Source organism: Mesocricetus auratus, unplaced genomic scaffold (genome assembly GCF_017639785.1).
Source record: "Mesocricetus auratus isolate SY011 unplaced genomic scaffold, BCM_Maur_2.0 Super-Scaffold_100003, whole genome shotgun sequence".
Taxonomy (NCBI): Eukaryota; Metazoa; Chordata; class Mammalia; order Rodentia; family Cricetidae; genus Mesocricetus; species Mesocricetus auratus.
The window spans coordinates 119,985,975-120,012,270 of NW_024429188.1; the positions used below are offsets into that span (position 1 = coordinate 119,985,975).

The 26,296-nt window shown below is 38.4% G+C and overlaps 1 protein-coding gene across 1 annotated transcript in view; it reads right to left on the minus strand.

Moving 5' to 3' along the window:
• Tmlhe (trimethyllysine hydroxylase, epsilon) overlaps positions 1-17,817 on the minus strand; it is a 143,220-nt gene extending 125,403 nt beyond the window's left edge. Inside the window, exon 1 of the mRNA XM_040744818.1 lies at positions 17,751-17,817. The gene's annotated coding sequence lies outside the window, so the exon portion shown is untranslated. The remainder of the gene's footprint in view (positions 1-17,750) is intronic.
• Between the last annotated feature and the right edge of the window lie 8,479 nt (positions 17,818-26,296).

Consider the following 26,296-nt stretch of genomic DNA (forward strand, 5'->3'; position numbering starts at 1 on the left):
ACAGGGTTTCTCTGTATTGTTTTGGAGGCTGTCGGTCTAGCCTGGCCTTGAACTCACAGAGATCCACCTGCCTCTGCCTTCCGAGTGCTGGGATTAAAGGCGTGAGCCACCAACACCCGGCTTGGAACTTATGATTTTTAAGTTCAGAGTTTCAGAGTTATATTTTAGGGTCTTGATTTTTGAGATCTTTTTGCTTTTTTATGTCTGTTAACATCATATACATATCATGATGTATGAGTTAATTTGTATAAACTTCTTTTTAAATACCTCTTTTGCAGCATCCAATAGATTTGGGGCTATGTTCTTTACCCTTTATTTTTTTCTTAATTTCTTCCTTGGTTCACTGGTTCAAGAAAAAGTTATTTAATAACCATATAACTGTATAATGTTCAAAGGTTGTTTTGATATTGATTAACAATTGTATTGTATTATAGTTAGAAAAATAATTGAGTTGATAATTAAAAAATAATTGAAACTCATTTTGTGGCTTATCCTATTATCTATCCTGAAAAATGATCCATGCATTGATAAAAACAAAAGGTATATTTAGCAGCTTTTAGATGGAATGTTTTGCGAATGTCTATTAGAATATATATATATCTGAAATGGAGTGATAAAGTCATATTATTATTGTATTGAATCTAACTCTCCCCCCTTTGGGTTTATTAGCTTAAAATGTGAATTTTGTCTGCCATTTTTAATATTTTTGAATAAAAGCTGATTTTGTATATGGTTATTGTTACAGTTTGAATGTAAAATGTCTCACTTGAACAAGCCTGGGGAGCAGAAAGGACATGGGATCGGGGGTCAGTTGGGGGCAGGGGAGGAGGGAACTGGGATTGACATGTAAAACAAGCTTGTTTCTAATTTAAATTAAAAAAGAAAGAAATGTCTGCAGACACATCTATTTATATACTTGGTTTCCAGCTGGTAGCAGATATAGGCTACTATGGGTGGGTTCAGAGAATGTTAGCCCTGTCCAGTTCCATCCTGTCTTTTTCCTGATCTGCCAAAAAGTGATGAGCTGCTATTTCATTCTCTTGTTACTAGGACTGAGCTGCCTCAGCCATTATTGCCTTTCTTCCTGTGATGTATAATCCCTTGAAACTATAGGCCTTAATAAATCCTTTCTCCTTTAAGTTGATTTTGTCAGATATTTTGTGACATGTATAAGAAAAATCCAACTGATTAAATTACTTCTACTTTCTTTTCCATTTCATTTGCATCCCTTCACTTTCAGTTTATGTGCATCCTTATTTTGAAATACAGATGTTTGATTTTGTACCACATTTTCCTACATTTTACCTAGTGCATTAAAATAGTCATTTTAATTTTGTCTCAAAATAGTTTATAATAAAGATATAAATTATCTACATGACACATTTAAAATATTTGATTCAAAATTTGCATGTATACCTACTCTAAACCAATTAGTTCTATAACTTTTCAATTTTTTTAGTTTGAAAAACTATCTTCAACTGTCTTAGTTAGGGTTTTATTGCTGTGAAGAGACACCATGATGTTGGCAACACTTATAAATGAAAACATTTCATTGGGACTGGCTTACAATTCAGAGGTTTAGTCCATTATCATCATGGCATGAAGCATGGTGGTGTGTAGGCAGACATGGTGCCTGAGAAATATCTAATATTTCTACATCTGAATCAGCAGACAGCAAGAAGACACAATGCCACATTGAGCCTGACTTGAGAATATGAGACCTCAAAGCCTACCCCAGTGATACACTTGCTCCAAGGCCACACCTACTCCAACAAGGCCATACGTCCTAATAGCACTGGTCTTTATGGACCTAGGGGCCATCTTTATTCAAACCACCACATTAACTATCTTTATTTTTCTTCCTTCTATTATCCCCTGCCCTTTTCAAGATAGAGTCTCACTCTGTCATCTTAACTGGCCTAGAAATCAGTATGTATGTAGCTCCAGCCGACCTCAAATGTGTGGCACTTCTGCTTCAGCTTCCCAAGAAGTGAATTATAGGCATGCATCTCCATGCCTGGCTGAACATTTCCTGTAGGACTGCTCTGGTGTAAATACATTTCTTCAGATATTGTTTATCTGGAAATGCCATTTCTACATAACAACTTTTTGGGGATATAGCATTGGTTAGCATGATTACTTCTTCATTGCTGTAAATATCTCTGTTGAGAAATATGTTCTCATACCAATTGGGGGCACTATTTTTATACTATTCTGCTGCTCTTGGGAATCTTCTTTTACCACCTTTTCCACTTGTTTATTTATTCTTTTCTCATATATTACATCCAGACTGCAGGTTCCCCTCCCTCCTCTCCTCCAAGTCCCTCTTCCCCACCCCTCCTCTCTATCAGATCCACTCTTCCTCTATTGCCCTTCAGAAAAGGGATATCAAGCAAACATGGAATATCAAGTTACAATAAGACTAGGACAATACCTTGTATTAACACTGGACGAGGCAACCCAGTAGAAGCAAAGGGGTTCTAAAAGCAGGCAAAAATAGCCAGAGACAGCCCCTGCTCCCACTGTTAAAAACCCCACAAGAAGTCCAAGCTACACAACTGTAGCAGATATGCAGACCCATATAGGCTCCTTGATAGTCACTCCAGTCTCTGTGAGCCCCTATGTGGCCTGGTTAGTTGATTCTGTGTGCCATTTTCTTGTGGTGTTCTTGACCCCTCTGGCTCCTACAATCCTTCCTTTTCCTCTTTTGTGGGATTTCCTGTGGGGTTTCTGCATCTGCTCCTATCATTTGCTAAATGAAGCCTCTCTGATGAATATTATGCTAAGCTCTGATTTACCAGTATAGCAGAAGAATATCATCAGGATCATTTCATTGGCTTTCTTTTCTGGCCTGTTGTGTTTGGTTCTATCCCAAACCTCTGGACTATCCAGCCTCTGATTCCAGGCTTTCCAGGTAGTGTCAGGAGTTGGGGCTCTGTAAAAAAGAAGCTTTTTCTTTGAGAGGAGCCTTCCCGCCAGCCTGGTTCTAGAGCCGCATCAGTCCCAAATAAACACACAGGAGGCTATATTAGTTATGAAGCTGTTGGCCTTGCTTGTCTCTTACTGGCTAGCTCTGCTTTAAGTAATTACCCCATAATTGTTAATCTAAGTATGTCTCTTACCGGAGAATAGTTCCGGGCTCCTACCCCATGGAGTTACATCTTGAATCTCTTTGTGTTTCTCCTACCCAGAGTCCTTCTGGACTCCTAGTCCCTCCTATCTAGATTCCCTATTGGCCAGACAGTGCTTTATTGACAAATGCACAGGACTTCCCCAACAGGGCTCCCTCTTGTGGCATGGGTCTCAAGCTAGATCAGTCCTTGGTTGGCCATTCCCACAATTTCTGTGCCACTTTTACCCTAGCACAACTTGCAGGAAGGATAAATTATAGGTCAAAGGTTTTGAGGCTGGGTTGGTGTCCTAATAACTCCACTGGAAGGCTTGCCAGGTTACAAAAAGATGGCTTGTTCAGGCTCCTTATCCCCCATTACTAGAATTCTTTGCTAGAGACACTCATATAGATTCCTTGAGAGTTCCATTGCACTAGATTTCTACCTCTCTCCTGAAATGCCCCCCCTCAATTCCAGTCATCTCTCCCAATACTCTTCCCCTCTATCTGCTCACCTGGTCCCTCCTGTTCCCATCCCACCTGTCCCAGTACATCCTCAAAATCTATTCTATTTCCCCTTGTCAGGGAGATCCATTCATCCCTCCTTGAGCCTTCCTTGTTACTTAGCTTTGATTTGTGGATTAGACTTTACTTAACAGCTAATATCCACTTATAAGTGAGTACATACCATGTTTGTCTTTCTGGGTCTGGGTTACCTTACTCGGGATGATTTTTTTTCTAGTTACATCCATTTGCCTGCAAATTTCATAACGCCATTGTTTTTAACAGCTGAGTAGTACTCTGTTGTATAAATGTACCCCATTTTCTTTATCCGTCCTTTGGTTGAGGAACATCTAGGTTGTTTTCAAGTTCTGGCTATTGTGAATAAAGTTTCTTTGAACATAGTTGAGCAAATGTCCTTGTTATATGATTAAGCATCCTTTTGGGTATATTCCCAGGAGTTGTAATGCTGGGTCTTGAGGTAGAAGGATTCCCAATTTTCTGATAAACTGCCATATTGATTTTCAAAGTGGTTATGCAAATTTGCACTCCCACTAGCTGTGAAGGAGTGTTCCCCTGACTCTAAATCCTCTCCAACATAAGCTGTCATCAGTGTGTTTTATCTTAGCCATTCTGACAGGTGTAAGGTAGACTCTCAGAGTTGTTTTTATTTGCATTTACCTGATGAATATTTCTTTGTTTTTTGGCCTTTTTGGTTTCCTCCATTGAGAATTCTTTTTTTATTTATTCAACAGTTTATTTGTATTTTTTCTTTTTTCTTTTAATTTTAAATAGCTTGTTTTACATGTCAATCCCAGTTTCCTCTTCCTCCCCTCCTCCCGCACTCCCCCCATCCCCCCCCAGCCTCCCAGCCTATTGCCAATTCCTTCCACATAGGGGATATCTAGAGTCTGTCATTTCACTCAGGGTAGGGTCCAGGCACTCCCCTAAGAGTCCAGGCTGAGAGAGCATCCCTCTTTGTGCTATGGGCACACGATGACTGTTTGTATTCCAGGGATAGACACTGATCCACTGCTCAGGGCCCCATAGGTTGCCCAGGCCTTCTCACTGACACTCACATTTGGGGGGGTCCAGATCAGTCCCATGCTGGCCTCCCAGCTGTCGGTCTTGGGTCCAAGAGCTCTCCCCTGTTCAGATCAGCTGTCTCTGCTGGTTTTGCCAGCCCATTCTTTGCCAATTTGCTCATCACTCCTCTCTCTCTGTCACTGGGTTCCTTGGATACAGAATTCTTTTAGATCTGTACCCCATTTCTTAACTGGATTATTTGGTTTGTTGATGTCTAGTTTTTTTGAGTTCTTTATATATTTTGGATTTAGCCTCTGTCAATTGTGAAGTTGATGAAAACCTTTTCCTGTTCTGTGGGTTGCCATTTTGTCCTATTGATAGTGTCCTTTGCTATAGGGAAGCTTTTCAGTTCCATGAGGTTCCATCTATTGCTGATATTAGTGCCTTCACTCTTGGTTCAGGAAGTTGTCTCCTGTTTCAATGCATTCAAGGATATTCCTCACTTTCTCTTCTATCATGTTAAGTGTATTTATTTGGTTTTATGTTGAGGTCTTTGATCCGCTTGGACTTGAGTTTTTTACATGGTGATAGATATGGATCTATTGCATTATTCTCTAGAAGAATATATAGTGATATCTAGTTGAACCATTTGTGGCAGGTGCTTTCTTTTTTTCATTGTATATTTCTGGCTTCTATATAAAAAATCAGGCATCCATAGGTGTGTAAATTATTGGCCCTGTATGAGTCTTTTTCTGTCTCACCAGCTAGCTCCCAAATAATGACATGGAGATTTCTTATTAATTGTGAAAGACTAGTCTATGATCTAGGCTTGTTCCTAACCAGCTCTTATAAATCAAATTAACCTGTTTATATTAGTCTATGTTCTAACATGTAGCATTATCTCTCTTCCTTCTTGCGCCTATTTCCTCTCCATGTCGTCTCACTTCTCCTGCTCCTCCATTCTTTCTTGTCCTCTTTTATCTCTCTGAAAATCTGCTTATACCGTCTGCCTAATTATTGGCCCTTCATCTTCACACAGTGTACAAATATCCCACAATTTCCCCCCATTTTGTCTAAACAAAATGGAAGATTTTAACTCTAGCATACTAAAAGTATGTGTAATAAGAACAATTATCAGTAAGAATTGCATTTGCAATGTCCAGTCTATATGCATTTGGCAAAATCAGAGAAAGTACTATATTATCCATCCTATCTTAATGAGCTCAAAATTTTATACCTAAACCATTTTCTATTTCCCTAGTGCCAGATTTCTCTCTCTCTTTTTTAAAAATATTTTATTTATTTATTGTGTATACAGCCTTCTGCCTGCATGCCAGCAGAGGGCACCAGATCTCATTCAAGGTGGTTGTGAGCCACCATGTGGTTGCCAAGAATTGAACTTAGGACCTCTGGAAGAGCAGTCAGTGCTCTTAACCACTGAGCCATTGGCTCCCTCTATTATGGTATCTCTTTTCTTGCTCTCCTCTATTCCTCCCCTGATTCAGTCTTACTGATCCCTCTTGTTCTCCTCCCTGCTCCTCTTCTCCACTTCTCTTTTTCCTCCTTCCCTCCACTCTTCTTCCTCCCTCCCCATGCTTCCAATTTGCTCAGCAGTTCTTATTTATCCCTTTCCACTTCTTTGGGGTACCATGTAATTCTTTCTTAGGGTCCTCCTTGTTTCCTAGTTTCTCTGGAGGTGTGGATTGTAGGCTGGTAATCATTTGCTCTATGTCTAATATCCATATATGAGTGAGTACATACCATGCTTGTCTTCCTGTAACTGGGTTACCTCACTCAGATGGTTTCTTCCACGTCCATCCATTTGCCTGCGAATTTCAAGATTCTGTGTAAATGTACCATGTTTTCTCCATCCATTCTTCAGTTGAGGAGCATCTAGGTTGTTTCCAGGTTCTGTCTATTACAAACAACGGCTGCTATGAACATAGTTGAGCAGATGTCCTTGGTGTATGAATGTGCATCCTTTGGGTATATGCCCAAGAGTGTCATTGGTGGATCTTGAGATAGACTGATTCCCATTTTCCTGAAAAACAGCCATACTGATTTCCAAAGGGGCTGTACAAGTTTGCTTACTGTTATTTTATTGTTTGTGGTGGTGGCGCTCTCTCTCTCGCGCTCTCTCCCTCTCTGTGTGTGTGTATGTGTGTGTGTGTGTGTGTGTGTGTGTGTGTGTGTGTGTTTCCCTTTATTTGGTTTTGTTGTTGTGAGGTTATTTATTTCTTATTTCCTATGTTTTCATGGGTGCACTTAACTTCCTTGGGTTACAGTTTCCTTCTAGTACCTTCTGTAGGGCTGTATTTATGAATAGATATTGTTTACATTAGACTTTATCATGGAATATCTTGTTTTCTCCATCCGTGGTGATTGAAAAATTTTCTGGGTATAGTAGTCTGGGCTGGGGTCTGTGGTCTCTTAGAGTCTGCAGGACATCTCTCTAGGCCCTTCTATCTTTTATAATCTCCATTTTAAGAAGCTGGTTGTAATTCTATATAACTTGGCCTTCTCCCCTTTCAGCTTTTAATATTCTTTCTTTGTTCTGTAAGTTTAGTGTTTTGATTATTATGTAGGGGGGGGCTTTCTTTTCTTCTCCATCTACTTGGTGTTCTGTAAGATTCTTGTACATTTTTCAGCATGCCCTTCTTAAGATTAAGAAAATCTTCTTCAATGGTTTTGTTGAAAAATACTTTCTGGGCCTTTAATCTGGAATTCTTCTCTTTCTATTCCAATTACTCTTAGGTTTTGTCTTTTCATGGTATCCCAGATTTCCTGGATGTTTTTTGTTAGGAATTTTTTAGATTTATTATTTACTTTGACTTGTATATCAATTTCTTTTGTCATATCTTCAATGCCTGAGATTCTCTTTTCTGTCTCTTGTATTCTGTTGATTATGCTTGTATCTGTAATTCTTGTTTACTTACCTAGATTTCACATTGCTAGGATTCCTTCAGTTTGTGTTTTCTTTATTGCTTCTATTTTCATTTTTAGATCTTGAACATTTATATTCATTTTCTTCACTTGTTTTTTTCTTGGCTTTATTTAAGGGATTTAGTAATTTTCTTCAATTGTTTGTTTGCATTTTCCTGGATATCTCTAAGGGATTTATTAATTCCCCCCATTGTTTATTTGTGTTTTCCTCGATTTCTTTAAGGGATTTCTTTTTTAATTACCTCTGTCATACTTATAAAGTTGGCTTTAAGGTAGTTTTCTTGTGCTTTCAGCTATATTGGAATATTCAGGAGATGCTGTAGTAGAGTAGCTGGGCTCTGGTGGTGCCATATTGTCCTGGCTGTTGTTGTGTTCTTACACTGATGTCTAAGCATCTGGGTTTTTGGTATTTGTGGTCTGTATTTCTGGTGGCCTGCATGACCTCTTGTCCAGTAGGAAGTTTTCCCAGAGTTGGGGGCTGGACTTCTGGCAGCTAGTGTGACCTTTGGTACAGTAGGGGTTTTCTGTTCTTCTGATAAGCCTGGCCTGCAACTGAGCAGAAGATACCCTCCCATTTATGGGCAAGGCACAATGTGTGGGTGTGGGCAAGGGGTATTAGTGGTTTCAGCGGCTTGGGTCTTTAGGATTCAAACTGAGGACTGGTTCTTTATCTTTTGATTAACATATTATTCATTTTAAAGATTTCTGTTTAAAATTACTTCAATCTTTGCAAAGTTTTCTAAAAGAAAAACCTATAAAACTATTTCTCTGCATTTTCTTATAGCTCATTGAATTTCCTTAAAAATGGCTGTTTTGAATGTTATATCCTGTGGTGATATCTTGCTTGTACAAATAAAGACTGTTTGAAGGTCAGAGAATCAAGCTTGCCATTAGCTAGCTATCCATAGAGGTCTGGAGGTCTGTATAGGCTTTATTTGTACAAGCAAGATATCATCACACTGCCCAAGTGTTCACACATATGAGATACTATTCAGTTGGCTGTCAGTATCTTATTTTGTTTATTGTATTATGGTTCCCTGAAAACTTTTTTTGAGATAAGGTCTTTCAGTGTAGCTCCGAACAGTTTGATACTCACTATGTATCCTATATTGGCCTCATACTCAGAGTAACTCGACTCCCAATTCTCCCAAGTGCTAGGATTGAAGGTGAGTGTCACTATGCCTGGCTTTTCCTGAACTTTTGTAATGTGTGTTTGTGTATGATAATACCTGTACACGAAAAGACTATTATTTATTTTAGTTTTATAGCCTGGATTTGATTGTACCTACCTTTTCTAATTAAACTGCTTATTGACTATGAACCTATAGATATGTCTGTTATTTCAACATTAAATGATGCTTTAGCTGGTTGTGGTGGTACCACACAGAAGCAGGATGATTACAAGTAAGAGGCCAATCTGAGCTATATCTTTGCATGTGGTTCCCTAAGACACCATTTTTAGTGTAAGTCTGCTTTTCCTTCGTTGTCATTGTTCCAGCACTAGAGGGTGCTTCAAGCCTAGGCTTATTCCAAATCTGTAGTGTGTTGGAAATGAATTGGAAGAGTATCTTAAAAGGGTAAACCATCCCCTCATAGATAGCGTCTGGGTTTATTATTTTTTTATCTCAACCACCTGCCTATTATCAGGAAGTGTTATGTTCAACTTTGTGCTTCATCACGGAATGAATAGTCCCAGGAGCTTATGGAACAACTTGATGTGTACCTTCTCTTCCTAAATCAATTGAATAATAATTCACTTCTTGTTATGTTGTTGGAAGTTGGAGGATAGTGTAAGTAGTTTTATGGTAACCAAATCCTCTAGCCCACTCAGAGCAGCACAACATTAGAAGCTATACCCATGCTACTGAGAGTCTTTTATCTCTAATCACCATATTATTCCACTAGTCATGTTGTTCTGGAAAAAAATCCATTATCTTGTTGAGAATAGTGGCTTGCACATGTAATCCTATTACTTAAGGGGTCTGAGGCAGGAAGATTACCACAAATTTAAGAACAGCCTGAGCTACATGAGTTCCAGGCTAGTCTGAGTCTACATATATGACAGCAGAGATAAAGGTAGATAGATAGATGATAGATAAATAGATAGATAGATAGATAACACATCTTGTGACTTATAATATGTGATCTGAGAGTAATTAATATTAGAATAAAAGAAACTGTGGCCCTGTGCTCCTTTTTGACAGTGATCTAATTTGTATAATTTTTAAACAATATTTCTATTTTTTCTAAAATTTCATTTTACTGGAATACAGTTATTCATGATGTCTTATAACAGCTGTACATATATATATATAGATATATATGATTCCAGTTTCTCCACCCTCCACTTCTCCCAGTTCCTCCCAGTCACCTCTCCCATCCAGATCTACTCCTTTTCTGTCTCTCATTAGAAAAGAAGAGGTTTCTAAGTGATAACAATAAAACATAACAATATGCTAAGATAAAAAAAATCAAATCGAAGTTGGACAATGCAAACAAATGTAAGAAAGCCCAAAAGAAGGCACAAGAATCAGAGACCCACTTGTTCACACACTCACGAGTCCCATAAAATACTAAACTGAAAACTGTAATATGTGCAGAATACCTAGTGAAGACCCATGTAAGCCCTGTGCATGCTATTTTGGTCTCTGTAAGTTCACATGAGCTTTGCTCAGTTGATTTAGAGGCCCTTGTTCTCCTGGTGTCCTCCATCTCGTCTGGCTCTTACACCCTTTTTGCCTGTTCTTCCTCAGGTTTCCCTGAGAGGAGGCACTGAATAAAGATATCCCATTTAGACCTATGTGTTATAAGGTCTCTCAATCTCTGTTTAATGTCTAGCTGTGGTATCTGCATTTGTTTCCATCTAATGCAGGACGAAGCTTTGCTGATGTTGCTGAATAGGGCATTGATCTATAAGTAAATGAGAATGTCATTAGGAGTCATTTTATTTTTATTATTTTTTAGACTAGTAGTATTTGGTTTTACCCCTGTTCTCTGGGCTATCTTATCCCTGGTTTGTGGTTACTCAAGCAGTGTCTGGTATGGGTTCCATCTCATTGTATAGGTCTTAAGTCAAATCAGACATTGGTCAGTTACTCCCACAAGCTTTGTGTCACCATAACCATAGCATATTTTTCAGGAAAAGCATTGTAGATCAAAAATTTTGTGGCTGGGTTGGTGATTATGTTTCTCTTTTGATAGCCTTCAAAGTACCTTCCCATACCAAAGACAGTAATTTATGTATTGACCCATTTTTAATTCAGTAGTGAATTGTTCAGTTTTCTTGAGTTTGTAAGCTTTCTCTTGTTTTTGTTGATGATGATGATATCCACCATGGATTCATAGTGGGCTGATCTGAAAATATGGAGGTATTTCAGTTTTCTTATATCTATTGAGACTTGTTTTGTCTTAGAGTTTGTGGTCAATTTTGGAGAAAGTTCCATGAGGTATGGAGAAGAAGGTATATTATTCTGTGTTTGGTTTATAACATTTGTTAGCTCCAGAATTCCTGCTTAGTTTTTGTCTGGATGCCCTATCTATTGGCAAGAATGGGGCATCAGTGTGTGAGAGTCAATATGTGATTTAATATCTATTCTGTTACAAATTTGGGTGCCCTTGTGTTTGGGGCATAGATATTAAGAACTACCATGTCCTGTTGGTGGATTTTTCATTTAATTATTATGCAGTGTCCTTCCCTATCTGTTATGATTAGTTTTGGTTTGAAGTCTATTTTGTTAGATATTAAAATGACTACTTCAGCTTGCTTTTTATTGAAACTAGATTATTCTTTCATATAATACATCCTGATCACTTCCCCCTCCCTCCACTCCTCCCAGCTCTCCCCATCTCCCCTCATCCCCAGATACACTCGCCTCCATTTCTCTTCAGAAATTAGCAGCCCTCCAAGAGACAACAATTAAACATGTCAAAACAAGATACAATAAGACAAGGCAAAGGCCCTCATATCTATCATATCAGGCTGGAATGTAACCTGATGAAAGGAAAAGAGTCTCAAGAACAGGCAAAAGTGTCAGAGACACACTTGTTTCCACTGTTAGGAATCCAACAAAAACAACAAATTAGGAGCCATAACATATATGCAGACCCTTGTAGGCTCCATGGGAGAGGGACCTGACAGAGACCTCCAATTCGGACTTTCCATATAATCTTTGACTTTGGGTCTCTGCACTTGCTCCCATCTGGCACTAGAGGAAGCCCTGATGGGGAATGCCCTTCTGTATATATGTTTATCTTACTGGTTGATGAATAAAACACTGGACAATAGAGGCAGGAAGATAGGTGGGGCTAGGAGATGAGAGGAATTCTGGGAAAGGTAGGCAGAGAGGCACCACAAAGAGATACCATGTAGCAGAGGAAGGAGTAACAGGTCTGGACCCTTCTCTGGTAAGATAAGACCACATGGAAATACATAGATTTACCAAAATGGGTTAATAATTAAGACAGAACTACCTAATAAGAAGCCCTAGCCATTAGCCAATAGTTTTATAATTAATATAAGTCTTTGTATGCTTATTTGGGGCTGAAGAAGTTGTGGGACAAGGCTGGAAAGAAAATGCCAGTTACAAAGCCTCTTTGATGACAACTGGACTGATATATGAGTATAGCAGAATATCATTAGGAATTATTTCAATTACTTCTTTGCCATTTGTGTTTGGTCCTACCCCAGGTTTCTGGGGTATCCTGTCTCTGATTCCTGGCCATCCAGGCAGTATAGGGTATGAGCTCCCTTTCATGGTATGGGCCTCAAGTTAAATAAGACATTGGTGGGCTGCTCTAACAATGGGTCTGTGTCACCATTGCCCTAGCTGCAGGCAGGACAGATTGTAAGTTGCAGGGTTTGTGACTGGGATGGTATCCAGGTTTCTCTTTCCATAGCATGCAGAGTATCTTCCTGTGCCAAATAGACTAGAGCATGCGAGTAAAACATCCATGAAGGTGCCGGCTTGAATTTTCTATGTTCAATGTCCTGTGAGGATGTTGTTTTCAGCAATGCGACACCTCTGTCAGTTTTGAGGAGTGACCCTCTGTCCTAGCAACAGCTCAACCAAACGCAGCCCATTCTCACCACTGGAAGCCTTGCCTGGCTACAAAAGATGGCCAATTCAGACTCCTTATCCTTTATTACTAGGAGTCCTCACTGAGGTCACCCTCATAGATTGCATGAAGTTTCCACTGCACTGTGCTTCCACATTGCTCCCCCACTGTCCCCCAGCTCCAGCTGTCTCTCCCTCTATTACCCCCATCTGACCCTCTCACTCTCTTCCCCACCCTTCTCCAGTCCACCTACAAAAGCTAGTCTATTTCCCCTTCTCAGGGAGTTTCGTACTAGCTTGCTTCTTAGGTCCATTTTCTTGGAATATATTTTTCTAACGCTTTACCCTGGGGCAATGTCTATCTTTTATGTGTTTCTTGAGTGCAGCAGATGGATGGTCCTGTTTTTACATCAATTTTGTTAGTTTGTGTCTTTTTACTGGGAAATTAAGACCATTGATATTGAGAGCTATCAATGACCAATGATTGCTGAATCCTGTTAGTTGATGTTGTTGTTGTAGGTGGTGGTGGTAATGGTGGTGGTGGTGGTAGTATGTGTGTATGTGTTCATTTTTCTCTAACTGTAGGAAATCCAGGAATCGAGAAAGAGGTCATTGTAACTAATAAAGAGTCTTTAAGGGCAAGGAGTGAGGAAGACAATAGAGCAAAATTAAAGAGACTACTGGGAGTGAAAAGGTACAATAGTGAAAATAAGAGCAGGTAGATAACTGGGGAAAGGGCAAGAAATGGCCAGAATAAATTATGGATGAAATCCCTACAAAGAAAACCTATTACTTTTTATTACAAACAATGCTGCTGTGAACATAGTGGAACAGATGTCCTTGTACGAATGGGCATCTTTTGGGTATATGCCTAAGAGTGGAATTGCTGGGTCTTGTGATAGACTGATTCCCATTTTCCTGAGGAATCTCCATACTGATTTCCAAAATGGTTGTACAACTTGGCACTTGCACCAGCAGTGGAAGAGTATTCCCCTTTCTCCACATCCTCTCCAGCATAAATTGTCATTAGTGTTTTTGATTTTAGCCATTCTGACAGGAGTGAGATGGTATCTCAGAGTTGTTTTGATTTGCATTTCCCTAATGGCTAAGTATGTTGAACACTTTCTCAAGTGTCTCTAAGCCATTTTAGATTCCTTTATTGAGAATTCTCTATTTAGTTCTATACCCACTGTTTAATTGGCTCCTTTGGTGTTTTGGAGACTTGCTTCTTGAGTTCTTTGTAAATTTTGGAGATCAGCCCTCTGTCAGATGTGGTGTTAGTGAATATCGTTTCCCATTCCGTGGGCTGCCTTTTGTCTTGTTGACTGTGTCCTTTGCCTTACAGAAGCTTCTCAGTTTCAGGAGGTCCCATGTATTAATTGTTGACTTCACTGTCTATGCTACTACTGTTATGATCAAGAAGTGGTCTCCTGTACCAGTTCGTTCAAGGGTACCTCCCCCTTCCTCTTCTAAGAAGTTCAGTGCGGCTGGATTTATATTGAGGTTTTTGATCCATTTTGACTTAAGTTTTGTGCATGGCAATAGATATGCAGTCTTCTGCATGCCAATATCCAGTTATGCCAGCACCATTTGTTGAAGATACTTTCTTTTTTCCATTGTATAATTTTAGCTTCTTTGTCAAAAATCAAGTGTTCCTAGGTGTGGGGGTTAATATTAGTGTTTTCGATTCCATTCCATTGGTCTACCTGTCTATTTTTGTGCTAATACCAAGCTGTTTTCAGGACTGTCGCTCTATAATAGAGCTTGAACTCAGGGATGGTAATGCCTCCAGAAGTTCCTGTATTGGAGAGGGTTGTTTTGGCTATACTGTTTTTTTTTGTTTTTCCAAATAAAGTTTATTATTGTTCTGTCAAGGTCTGTGAAGAATTGTACAGGTATTTTGATGGGGATTGCATTGAATTTGTAGATTGCTTTTGGCAAGATTGCCATTTTCACTGTATTGATCATACCTATCCAAGAGCATGGGAGATCTTTCCATTTTCTGGTATCTTCTTTAATTTCTTTCCTTAAAGACTCAATGTTCTTGCTATACAGGTCTTTCATTTGTTTGGTTAGTGTTATCCCCAGATATTTAATGTTGTTTGGGACTATTGTAAAGGGTGATGTTTCTCTGATTTCTTTCTCAACCCATTTATCATCTGTATATAATAGGGCTACTGATTTTTTGAGTTAATCTTGTACCCTGTCACTTTGCTGAAGGTGTTTATCAGCTTTAGGAGTTCCTGTGTAGAGTTATTTGTAATATCCAGAATCTGCAAGCAACCTTCATGCCCCTCAACTGAAGAGTGGATAGAGAAAATGTGGAATATTACACAATGGAGTACCATTCAGCAGAAAAAAACAATGGAATCTTGAAATGTGTAGGCAAATGGATGGCACTAGAAGAAACCATCCTGAGTGAGGTAACTCAGTCACAAAAAGACAAACATGTTTGTACTCATTCATATATAGATTTTAGGCATGGATCAGAGGAGTGCCAGCCAACAATCCCACTGCCAGAGAGTCTGGGAAACAGGAAGGACCCTAAGAGAGATATGCATGGTACCCCAGAGAAGGGGAATGGGACAGGATCTCCTGAGCAGATTAGGAGCATGGAGGGGGGGAGAGGAGAGGGAGCCCGGAAAAAGAGAGGGAGAGAAGAGGAGGGGAGAGGAGGAAATGGGGGAGCAGGAAGATTAAGTCAGGGGAAGAATAGAGGAGAGCAGGATGAGAGATAGCATAATACAGGAAGCCAGTATAGGTTTGAGGAGAGATCTGGCACTAGTGAGATTTCCAGAGATCTACAAGGATGACACCAACTGGCAAACTAAGCAATAGTGGAGAGACTACCTTAAAGGCCCATCCCTGATAATGAGTTTGAGGACTACCTAATATGCCATTTTAGAACCTTCATCCAGTGACTGATGGAAGCAGAGGCAGACACCCACAGCTAACACTGAACTACTGGAACCCAGTGACAGAGAGGGAGGAATGATGAGCAAAGGGGCCAAGACTGTGCTGGTGAAAACCACAGAAACTGCTGACCTGAACAAGGGGGAGCTCTTGGACCCCAGACTGATAGCTGGGAGGCCAGCATGGGAATGATCCAGAATCCCTGAATGTGTTTGTCAGTGAGGAGGACTGAACAATCTATGGGGCCTTGGGCAGTACATCAGTATTTATTCCTGGCATACAAATGGACTTTGGGTTCCCCTCCCACAATGAGGGATGCTTTCTCAGCCTAGACTCTTGGGGAAGGGCCTAGGCCCTGCCCTGACTGAAATGACATTCTCTGGATATCCCCATGAAGGGCCTCACCCTCCCTGGGGAATGGATTGGGAATTGGGCTGGGGGAGACGGTGAGGGTGTTGGGAAAGAGGGGAGGGAGAGGGAACTGGGATTGACAGGTGAAGCAAGCTTGTTGCTAGTTGAAAGAAAAAGAAGAAGAAAAATAAACCTATTACTTTTAAACATAATTAAAAATTAAATGTAAGAAAGAAAGATAATGTTGGGAAGTTTCTTTTCACTTCTGTGGTATTACGGAATACCCATTGGTATTGAACATATATTTTCACCAACTGCTTTTTAGTATTTATTAAGATGAATATATGATTTTTCCTTTCATAGTGGTTAATAAAATAAATTAAATTTTGAATTTTTAATTCATTGTTCTTAGTCATAATGTATGGTGTATTTTATAATACATTAATTGCCTCAATTGTATAATGCATTATTAATGTTTATAAAAAGCATATCATTTAGACTAAATTATACTGGGAATTTTTTGTTCTATTTTGTTTTGTTTCATGTCACTTTCATCAAAGTCATGCTTCTATTTTGTGCTCTAGAAATACATGGTACAAGTTAGAGGCAGGAAATGTTAATCTATTCAAAAGAGCTAATGGGAAAATTATTTAAATGAATTCAAAATTGGTAAGGTAACTATATGTAGGATAAAATATACAAGAATATTTTTAAAACAGAAAAATTGCTGAGGATTCCATCTGTGTCTTCTGAATGGTTTAATGTTCCTTTTGTTTTGAAGAGAGGGTTTCTTTGTGTAACAGCCTTGGCTGTCCTGGAACTCACTTTTTAGAGCAGGATGGTCTTGAATTTACAGAGATATGTCTGTCTCTGCCTTCCTCAAGTACTGGGATTAAAGACATACACCACCACACCCAGGTGGTATAACATTTTAAGATGGAAATATTTATAGATTTACTTGATAGTACCAGTTTGTGTGAATGAAACTGTTATTGAAGAATTTTATTACATGGTTCACAAAACAGGTAGAGGGTTATGACCTTATATCCTACCCACAGTACCTTTAATAATCTAATGTGGCCTGCGAATAAGCCACGTAGATTTACAGAACTAGTTTACTTTCACATAAGCCAGGTAGATTCACAGAACTAGTTTTCTTTCACTTATGAAGAAAAGCAGGGGATTTTACCTAATGATAAGTTTTAGGTTTTTTTTCTACTATTGATGCCATGCTAAATGGTAAAGATTATATTCTGGTATGTTTTTAAGATTTTGTTTATGAAATATTTCAAAAATACTGAAAATTATTAATGTTTCCTGGTTTTATACTTTCACTCAATGTGTGAATACATACATATTATATTATTTTCATGTTTAAAATTATGATATTATTGTTTAGGTACTCTGCATATATGTGACAGTTATATAGTTTGGTCCTCTTGTGGGACTCCTAACAGTGGGAACAGGGGCTGTCTCTGACTCTTTTACTGGCTTTTGGGACTCTACTCCTTATACTAGGTTACTTTGCCCAGCCTTAATACGTGGGAAGGTGCTTAGTCTTACTGCAACTTGATATAACATGTTTTATTGATACTCATAGGAGATGTGCCCTTCCCTGAGTAGAGACAGGAGAGAAGAGACTTGGGAGTGGGGGAAATAGGAGAGAGGGATTGGGAGTGGAGTATGGGAAGAGATGCTGTGTCCCATGTGAAAATAAAGAGATAAAAAGACAGATACTGTAGAAATTGACTTTAAAAAAGACAACAGAGAAGAGAAATTGATAGTCCACATTTGTAAAGGTTTAGTACATGTGGGGAAAACACTGCCCTTTGTGAACTGATAGTAAAACTAACCTGAGGTAAAATGGGATGCACTGTTTCCTGAATCAGTGCCCAAGTCCAGAGAATCAGTTTTTCCAAATCGAATGCTTCCTGGAAAAAAAAAAGAATAGAGATACATTTTCCAGAAAAAAGATTAAATACAAAAACTACAATCAAGAACTGCCTGTGTAAACAATACAGAGAAACCCTGTCTCGTAAAAACCAAAAAAAAAAAAAAAAAAAAGAACTGCCTGTGTTAGGCAAATAGAGATGAGGCGTTGTAGGGTGAGAGTTGTAAAACCTGAGACAGTTTGAAGACAATGAAGATATCAGAGTCAGGGAGGTTGGAAGGGCACCAGAGAAACTTTGACTGATTTCACATTTTGGCATAATTTCTATCAAACTTTGGCCAGGGGTCTTTCCCACTGCAATGTTCTTTTTAGAGACTACTAGGAAGAATTCTACAGAAGCAATACCATTAACTTTTCAAATATACTTCATATTTAGTTGACAATGAAAAAAACTATGTTATATACAATGAATAGTTGAAAAGCATATGCTAATTGTCATGTGTTTTTCTCATGATGTGAGGTCCTTTAAAATTAAAAACTGTCTTGATATTTTTGTAAAGGTTTGGTACATTTGCATTCTAGTACCTTATCACAGTATGGTTAGTAGATAGGTAGAGAGGTAGGCAGGTAGACAAATAAACAAGGCATTATGTATCCATAATGTTTGCTTTTGAAATGTCTGAAATTGTTGGAAACTGTTAGGACTTGAAATGACACCTTTAGGAAGATGGAGAACAGTTTTGTATCAGCCCTTGGTGGGCCATTCTTGCTTCCTAACTAAGCACAAACATCAACTCTTAAGGTATCTCCACCCACCCACCCCCAGACACTGGGAGAAACAATAACCTTCCTGTATAAGAAAATTGGCTCCTTGCCTCAGAGATCAGAATGACTCAGGGAGAAAGTGATTAACAAAAAACATTATCAGTATAAAAGATGATTGTTTAAGTTGTGAGCTCAAAACACTCAAAAGAAATTGGTAATTCCAAAGTATTTCCCATTTCTCAATATGTAAATTCTATTATCTCAATTGGTTTTATATTTCTAAGACCCTCACCAACTCTAAATTAAAATATCACATTCCAACAGATTGTCTCAGCACTTTCTGAGGCCTAATAATGAGGCTTACAAGGGACTCATTTGAATACGTAGATGAAGGTAAAACAGAACACAGTATAAAAGGAAAAGGTTGTCATGAGCTCACAGATAAGGACAATGAAAGATGATGGACAACTGTTGCATCAGTCTTTATGAAATATTCTACTCTTGGGTTTACCTTGTATGAATTTGACTGTATACCACTGTCAACAATCTTAGTTAGAGTTTTATTGCTGTAGTAAAATGCCATGACCAAAAAACAGTTTGGGGAATTTTGTAGTCCTTCATCCAGGAAAATCAGTGCTGGAACTCAAGGCAAGAATCTGGAGACAGGAACTTATGCAAAGGTTGTGGAGGAATAATGTTTCCTGGTTTACTCTCTATGACTTGCACAGCCTGCTTTCTTATGGCATACAAGGTCATCATCCCAGCGCTGGTACTGACCACAATGAGCTGTATCCTCCCTCACTAATACTTAGTCAAGAAAATGCACAACAGGCTTTCCCAGAGGACAATCTGGTGGGGGCATTTCCTCATTTGAGGTTCCCTTTTCCAAATTGACTCAAGCTTGTGTCAAATTGACATAAAATCAGCCAGCACAATTGACCCCTTGTCAACTCAACACACAAACTCATCACTGTTAACCTATAACCCTTCTTTTCATATTGTTCCCAGGATGTCATATTAATTTCAATGATCACAATATAAAACATATTCCAAACTTTAAAAGTCCCTTGGTCTTTAGAAACTCAAATAGTTTAAATGTTCAGTCTCTTTAAAATATCCAAAGTCTCTCTAAAATATCTAAAGTCTCTAAAATGTCTAGTCTCTAAAATACCAAAGTCTCTTTAAAAGTTCAAAGTCTCTTAGCTGTGAATCTCCATAAACTTAAGAGAAAAAAGTTAAACACTTTCTTACTCCAAGAGGGAATAATCAGGGCACAGTAACAGTCAAATCAAAGAAATCCCAAAGTTCAGCAGTGCAAAGCTCAGTGTTAGCTTCTGGAATTCATAATTTTCTAGGCTCCAAAGCGCTTCTAGAGCACACACAGCTTGTCTCTTAGGTTCAGGCCTGCTCCACTCCACAGCTGCTGCTATCATTAGCTGTCATCCATGATACTTGCATCTCTACAACTCTGAGATCTTTGATGCAGCTGAGCTTAATTTTCACAAATAGCCTCTCCTGGGTTCTTTAGAGGGACTCTAACCCTGCCACATGGCACCAATCCTCAATATCTCTCCGTGACTCCTTCAATTATGGACCTTCTACTGAAACTGAAGCTATACCCTCACCAATGGGTTCTCCTGTCCTCTAGTTGGGAACTGCAGCCCTGGCATACAGCACCAAGTCTCAACTTTTTTCTATGACCCTTTCATGCCACTTTAGAGACTATTACAAACTATCAAGTTTGACTGCCAGTTCAAGGCATCCTCTAGACCACAGCCTCTTTGTGCTGATCCTAAGGAAACACTTCTCAGAAGATTTTGCCTCAGTGATGCTGGACTTTTCTTAATCACAGCTGATTCCTCAGCCCCAGCTGGCTAGTATCAATTGTCCCAGTGAACCTGAGGTTTCACCTTAGTGATTCTTATTTCAAAATATTGATGGCCCCAGTAGAGTCTTTAAGAGCCTCTCAGACTCTACTGTGAAACTTCATGAGCCAGGCTTCCATTGTCTACAATACTCTCAACATTCTTAGGGCATCTAAACTCCCACAGAAATGAGCTCTGACCACTCAACAGCTTTTCTAGCACATTTTAAAGTCCTTCCACAATCCTCTCCAAAATATGGTCAAGCCTGTCACAGAAATACAGCATGAACTGATACCAATTTATGTCTTACTTAGAATTTTTATTGCTGAGATAAAACACCATGACCAAAAGCAAGCTGAGGAGGAACAGGTTTATTTTATCTTGCAACTTGGTGTCCATCATCAAGGAAAGTTGGAGCAGGAACTCAAGGAAAAAAGCTGGAAGTAGAAACTGGAACAGAAGCCACTGAGGACTGTTATTTACTGATTTTCTGTTCCTAGTGGGCTCAGTCTTCTTTCTCATGGCATCTAGGACCACCAGCCCAGGGATGGTGTCACCCACAATAAGCTAGGCTCTCCCTCATCAATCATCAACCAGAAACCAATCTGACAGGGGAATTTTGCCAAATTTCCAAAATAACTCTATTTTGTGTCGGACTGACATAAAACCAGCCAACTCAACAACCTAGGCCTAAATTGTGGATTGCTTTGCTTAATCCACAGGCTATTTTAAGGTTACAAGACATAGTTAAAGTATAAACCAAAACAAATGGAATTTTCTGCTGTACCTCTTTATTTTACAGAGAAATTTCTGAAGCCAAGAGCAATTACTGTACTTGCTCAAAATATTGCCACATGATCTAGTTGTACCACTGTTAAGAATGTATCCTAAACAATTTTGACCAATGTGCCACAGAGATACCTGCACAGTGCTGTTTATTGAGTAAGTATTCACAATAGTTAAATCACAGGATTAGCCTATATTTCCATCAGCAAATGGATGGATAAAAAGGTATGAAATAGATGAAGAGTGAACTTTTATTCTGCTTTAAAGAAGAATTACATTTGCAAGGAAGCAGATGAATAATTCCAGTATTAAGAAACCCACTGTCTTACAAAGAAAAAATAATTCACTGCTATTTCTATACTATGTTGACAAAGTACACTTACTTATCAAATTTAGACGTGCCTCTCAAAACAGGCAATACTCCTCCAGATGTAATTTTGTAAGAAAGCTTAAGTTGGATTTCCATGTCTTCTTTCATTGGCTTGTTATACTTTTGTTACACAAACACACATTCTTCACTTATATGCTTAGTGTTATTTAAGTCTTTCTTATACACAAACCTCTTAAATGAAGTGTACTCTTCCTGGTATATTTGAATAACTTCCCAGTGATCACTATCATATTTTTAAATAAAATTTTATTTATTATTTTTATTAATTTTTATTTAAATTAAAAACGATCTTATTTTACATACCAATCCCAGTTCCCTCTCTCTCCCGTCCTCCCATTCCCCTCACCAACTCCCCATCCCACCCTCCCATCCACTCCTCAGGGAGGGTGAAGCCTCCCATTGGGGATCATTAAAGTTTGTCACATCCTTTGGGGCAGGACCTAGGCTGAGAGAGTATCCTGCTATAGGGAATAGGCTCCAAAAAGCCAGTTCATGCACTAGGGATAAATACTGGCTCCACTGCTAGAGGTCCCATAGACAGCCCAGGTCCCCCAACTGACACCCACATTCAGGGGGCCTGGTTCATTCTTGTGCTGGTTCCCCAGTTGTCAGACTGGGGTCCGTGAGCTCCCACTTGCTCAGGTCATCTATTTCTGTGGGCTTCCCCAGCATAGTCTTGACCCCTTTGCTCATCGCTCCTCCCTCTCTACAGCTGGATTCAATGAGTTTGGCTCAGTGCTTAGCTATGAATCTCTGCTTCTGCTTCCATCAGTTACTGGATGAAGGCTCTATGATGGCATTTAAGGTAGTCATCAATCTCATTATAGGGGGAGAGTATTTAAGGTAGCTACTTAGATTCTTAGTTGGGATCATCCTTGTGGATTCCTGGGAATTTCCCTAATGCTAGGTTTCTCCTTAAGCCCATAATGGCTCCCTCTATCAAGGTATTTCATTTTTTTTAATTTTATTTAACATTTTATACGTTATTCCCAGCTCCCTCTCCCTCCCCTCCTCCCCTGCCCTCATCAACCCACCACCCCATGCCCCCTCTGCTCTAACATAGGTATTTCTTTTTTATAAATTTTTATTTAATTAGAAACAACCTTATTTTACATATCAATCCCAGTTCCCTGTCCCTCCCATCCTCCTATGCCCCTCACCAACCCCCTATCCCACTCCCCATCCACTCCCCGGGGAGGGTGAGGCCTTCCATGGGAGATCATCAAACTCTGTCATATCTTTGGGGGCAGGGCCTAGGCCCTTCCCATGTATCTAGGCTGAAAGAGTAACCCTCCATAGGTAATGGCCTCTCAAAGTCCATTCGTGCACTAGGTATAATTACTGGTTCCTTTGCCAGAAGCCTCATGGACTGCCCAGGTCCCCCAACTGACACCCACATTCAGGGGGCCTGGTTCAGTCTTATGCTGGTTTCCCAGCTGTCATACTGGGGACCATGAGCTTCCACTTGTTCAGGTCAGCTCAAGGTATCTCTTTGCTTGTTCTTCTTCACTGTTTTTCCCTCAACTCAACCTTTCAAGAAGGGGAAAGGGACAAGATCTTCTGAGTAACTTGGGGGCATGGGGGATAGAGAAGACAGGTAGGAGAAAGAGGAGGGGAGAAGGGAAGGGTGAGGAGAACATGAGGGATCAAAAAAGCTACTGTTGTTTTTAATCCCTGAACTACTGGGATCTTGTTCAGAAAGTCTTTACTGTGCTTATAAATTGAGGCATCTGCCTTACTTTCTCCTCCAACAGGTTGAATGTATCAGGTCTTAAGTTGAGGTCTCTGATTCACTTGGAATTGAGTTTTATGCAGAATAAGAGAGACACAAGGCTCTAATTTCATTCTTCTATATTTGGCAATCCATTTTATCCAGCACCATTTGTTGAAGATGCTGCCTTTTCTTCAATGTGTATTTTTTGTCTTTGTAAGAGTATGGGCTTATATGTAGGCCCCCAATTCAATTTCATTGATCAGTGTATATGCTTTCATGCTTTATTTAGCTCTGTAGTATAACTTGTAATCAAAGATGGTGACATCTCTAGCATTATTTTCATTTTCAGGGTTTTTTGTTGCTGATTCCCTGTGTTTCCACATGAATTTTTAAATTGTTCTCAATTTTTGTGAAGATTTGCATAGGGAGTTTGATGGGGATTGTTCTTTGTAGAATCACTATTTTTGTAATATGTCTTTCCATTTTCTTGTATTTTTCAACTTTTTCAGTGTCTAAAGTTTTCCTTGCACAAATATTTCACTTCCTTAGCCAGATTTATTCCAAGATAATTTGAGACTATTGTAAATGGGATTGTTTCCCTGAATTCTGTCTCGGCGTGTTTGTTGTTAATATATGGGAGGGTACTGATTTTTGTGCGTTAATTTTATACCTGATACATTGGTGAATGAATTTACCAGATATAAGTGTTTCCTGGTGGAGTCCTTAGGATCTTTATATATAGAATAATATAATCTAAAACAAGGACACTTGACTTTTTTCCTTTCCTATTTCCTTGTCATACTTCTATAGCTAAAACTTCAAGTATTATTAATAGGAGTGGAAAAAGTAGACACCCCTTTTCTGTTCATTATTTTAGTGTAAACACTTCAAGCCTTTCTCCATTTAGCATGTTAGCTCATTGTAGATCATCTTTATTATTTTATGTTATGCCCTTATACTCATGTATTTTCTAGGAAAGATGTTGAATTTTATCAAAGGCTTTTTGTGTATTTAATATCATGTAGTTCCTGCCCTTGAGCCTATGTGGTAGATTATGTTCACTGTTTGTATATGTTGAACCATCCCTATATCTCTGAGTTGAATCTGATATGACAGTTTTACATCTTTTTTGTTGTATTCTTGAATTTGGTTTGAAAATGATTAAGAATGTTTTTGTCTATGTTCAACAGGTAGGCTGACCTATAATTTTAATTGGTTTGGTATCATGGTAATACTGGTTTTGTAAAAAAGAAGTCTTTAAAATAAATTGTTTAAAAATATGGCCATAACACGGGAGATCTCTGGGAAATCATGATAAGTCATAACCTTGTATTGTTGGTATAGAAGAATGCTGATAACAAGGAAGCATAATGCATATTTTAATGGAGCACAGAAAATGTTTCCCAAACCTACAGGAAGAGTCCCATCTATTCTATAAAATACTAAAGTAGGCAGGGCCAGAAAAGATGCTTCCCATGATATATTATAGTTAAAAATTTAAGAACACAAAACAAAGAAGATGTATTTTATGCTTAATGAGGGGAAGATCGAGTAATTTATAAAGGCAAGCCCATCAGAATAATACATTATTATTCAAAAGAAACTTTTATTTTTTTCAACAGAAACTTTTAAAACCATAAAGGGCTTGGAAAGTTCTCAGTTCTGAAGGACTACAGTTGTCAACATAGGCTATTATATGCAATAAAACTAACTATTGAAATTTAAGGGGAAAATAAAACCTTTCAATGATAAAAACAGATTAAATGATTAAATCTCTACAGAGGATACTGGATTGAATACTTCAGTATGAAGAGAAGGATTAACACATACAAGAGGTCACCAAGAATAAATAAACAATTCCAGAATAGTAATAACAAGTTTAAGAAATACTACAAAACAATAAAATTACTGAAATTAACTCACATTTTTCTATAGTACCTCTTAACAGTAGTTGTCTCAATTCCCCCAATCAAAAGACAAAGACTAATATGTTGGATTAGAGAATAAGATCCATATTCTTGTTGCCTTCAAGAAACACATCTCACTATTAATGATAATTACCATCTTTCAATAAGAGGATGAAAAATGATATTAAAAAATGTAATGAAAAAACAGACAAATCTCTTCTAGTATCAGAAAAATAGACTTCAAGTCAAATATAGTCAGAAGAGATAAGATGGTCACTTCATACTCATTAAAGGAATAATCCACTCAAAGATATTACAATTATAAACATATATGCACCACGCTTTTGTGCATCCAATTTCATAAAAGAAATACTACTATAGCAAAAACCACAAATGAATTCCAACACAGTGATAGTGGGTGACTTAAATACCTCAGTAGACAGTTCACCTGAACAAAAATCAGAGAGGAAAATATTGGAGTTAAATGATATCACAAAACAAATGGACCTAATAGACATCTACAGAACATCACATCCAAATATTAAAGTATACATATTCTTCTTGGCAGGTCATGGAATTTTCTAAAAAAAATAGTCTACCACATATTAGGAAACAAAGCAAGTCTCAAATATAGTAAAATTGAAACAACACTCTGCATTTTAAAAGGCCCCAGTCAATTAATTCTAGATATATCAACAGTAATAGGAACTATAGAAAGAGCACAAACATGGAGAGTAAACAATATGTGCTAGATGATAATTGGGTAAATAGAGATATCAAGTAGAAAAATTTTAAATTCCTAGAGTGGAAAGAAAATGAAAATACATACCAAAACCTATGTGATGCAAGGAAAGCAGTTCTAGGAGGAAAGGCTATAACACTAAACGCTTATATAAAATCTTTTGAGAGGTCACAAATCAATAATTTAAAGATAGACCTGAAGGACTTGGAAAAACAAGAACAAACAACATGGGAAGAAGTAATCAAAATCAAAACTAAAATTAATAAAATATGAATGGAAAAATACAAATAATCAAAAAACAAAGAGTTGGTTCTTTGATAAAGGTAAGATTTACAAGA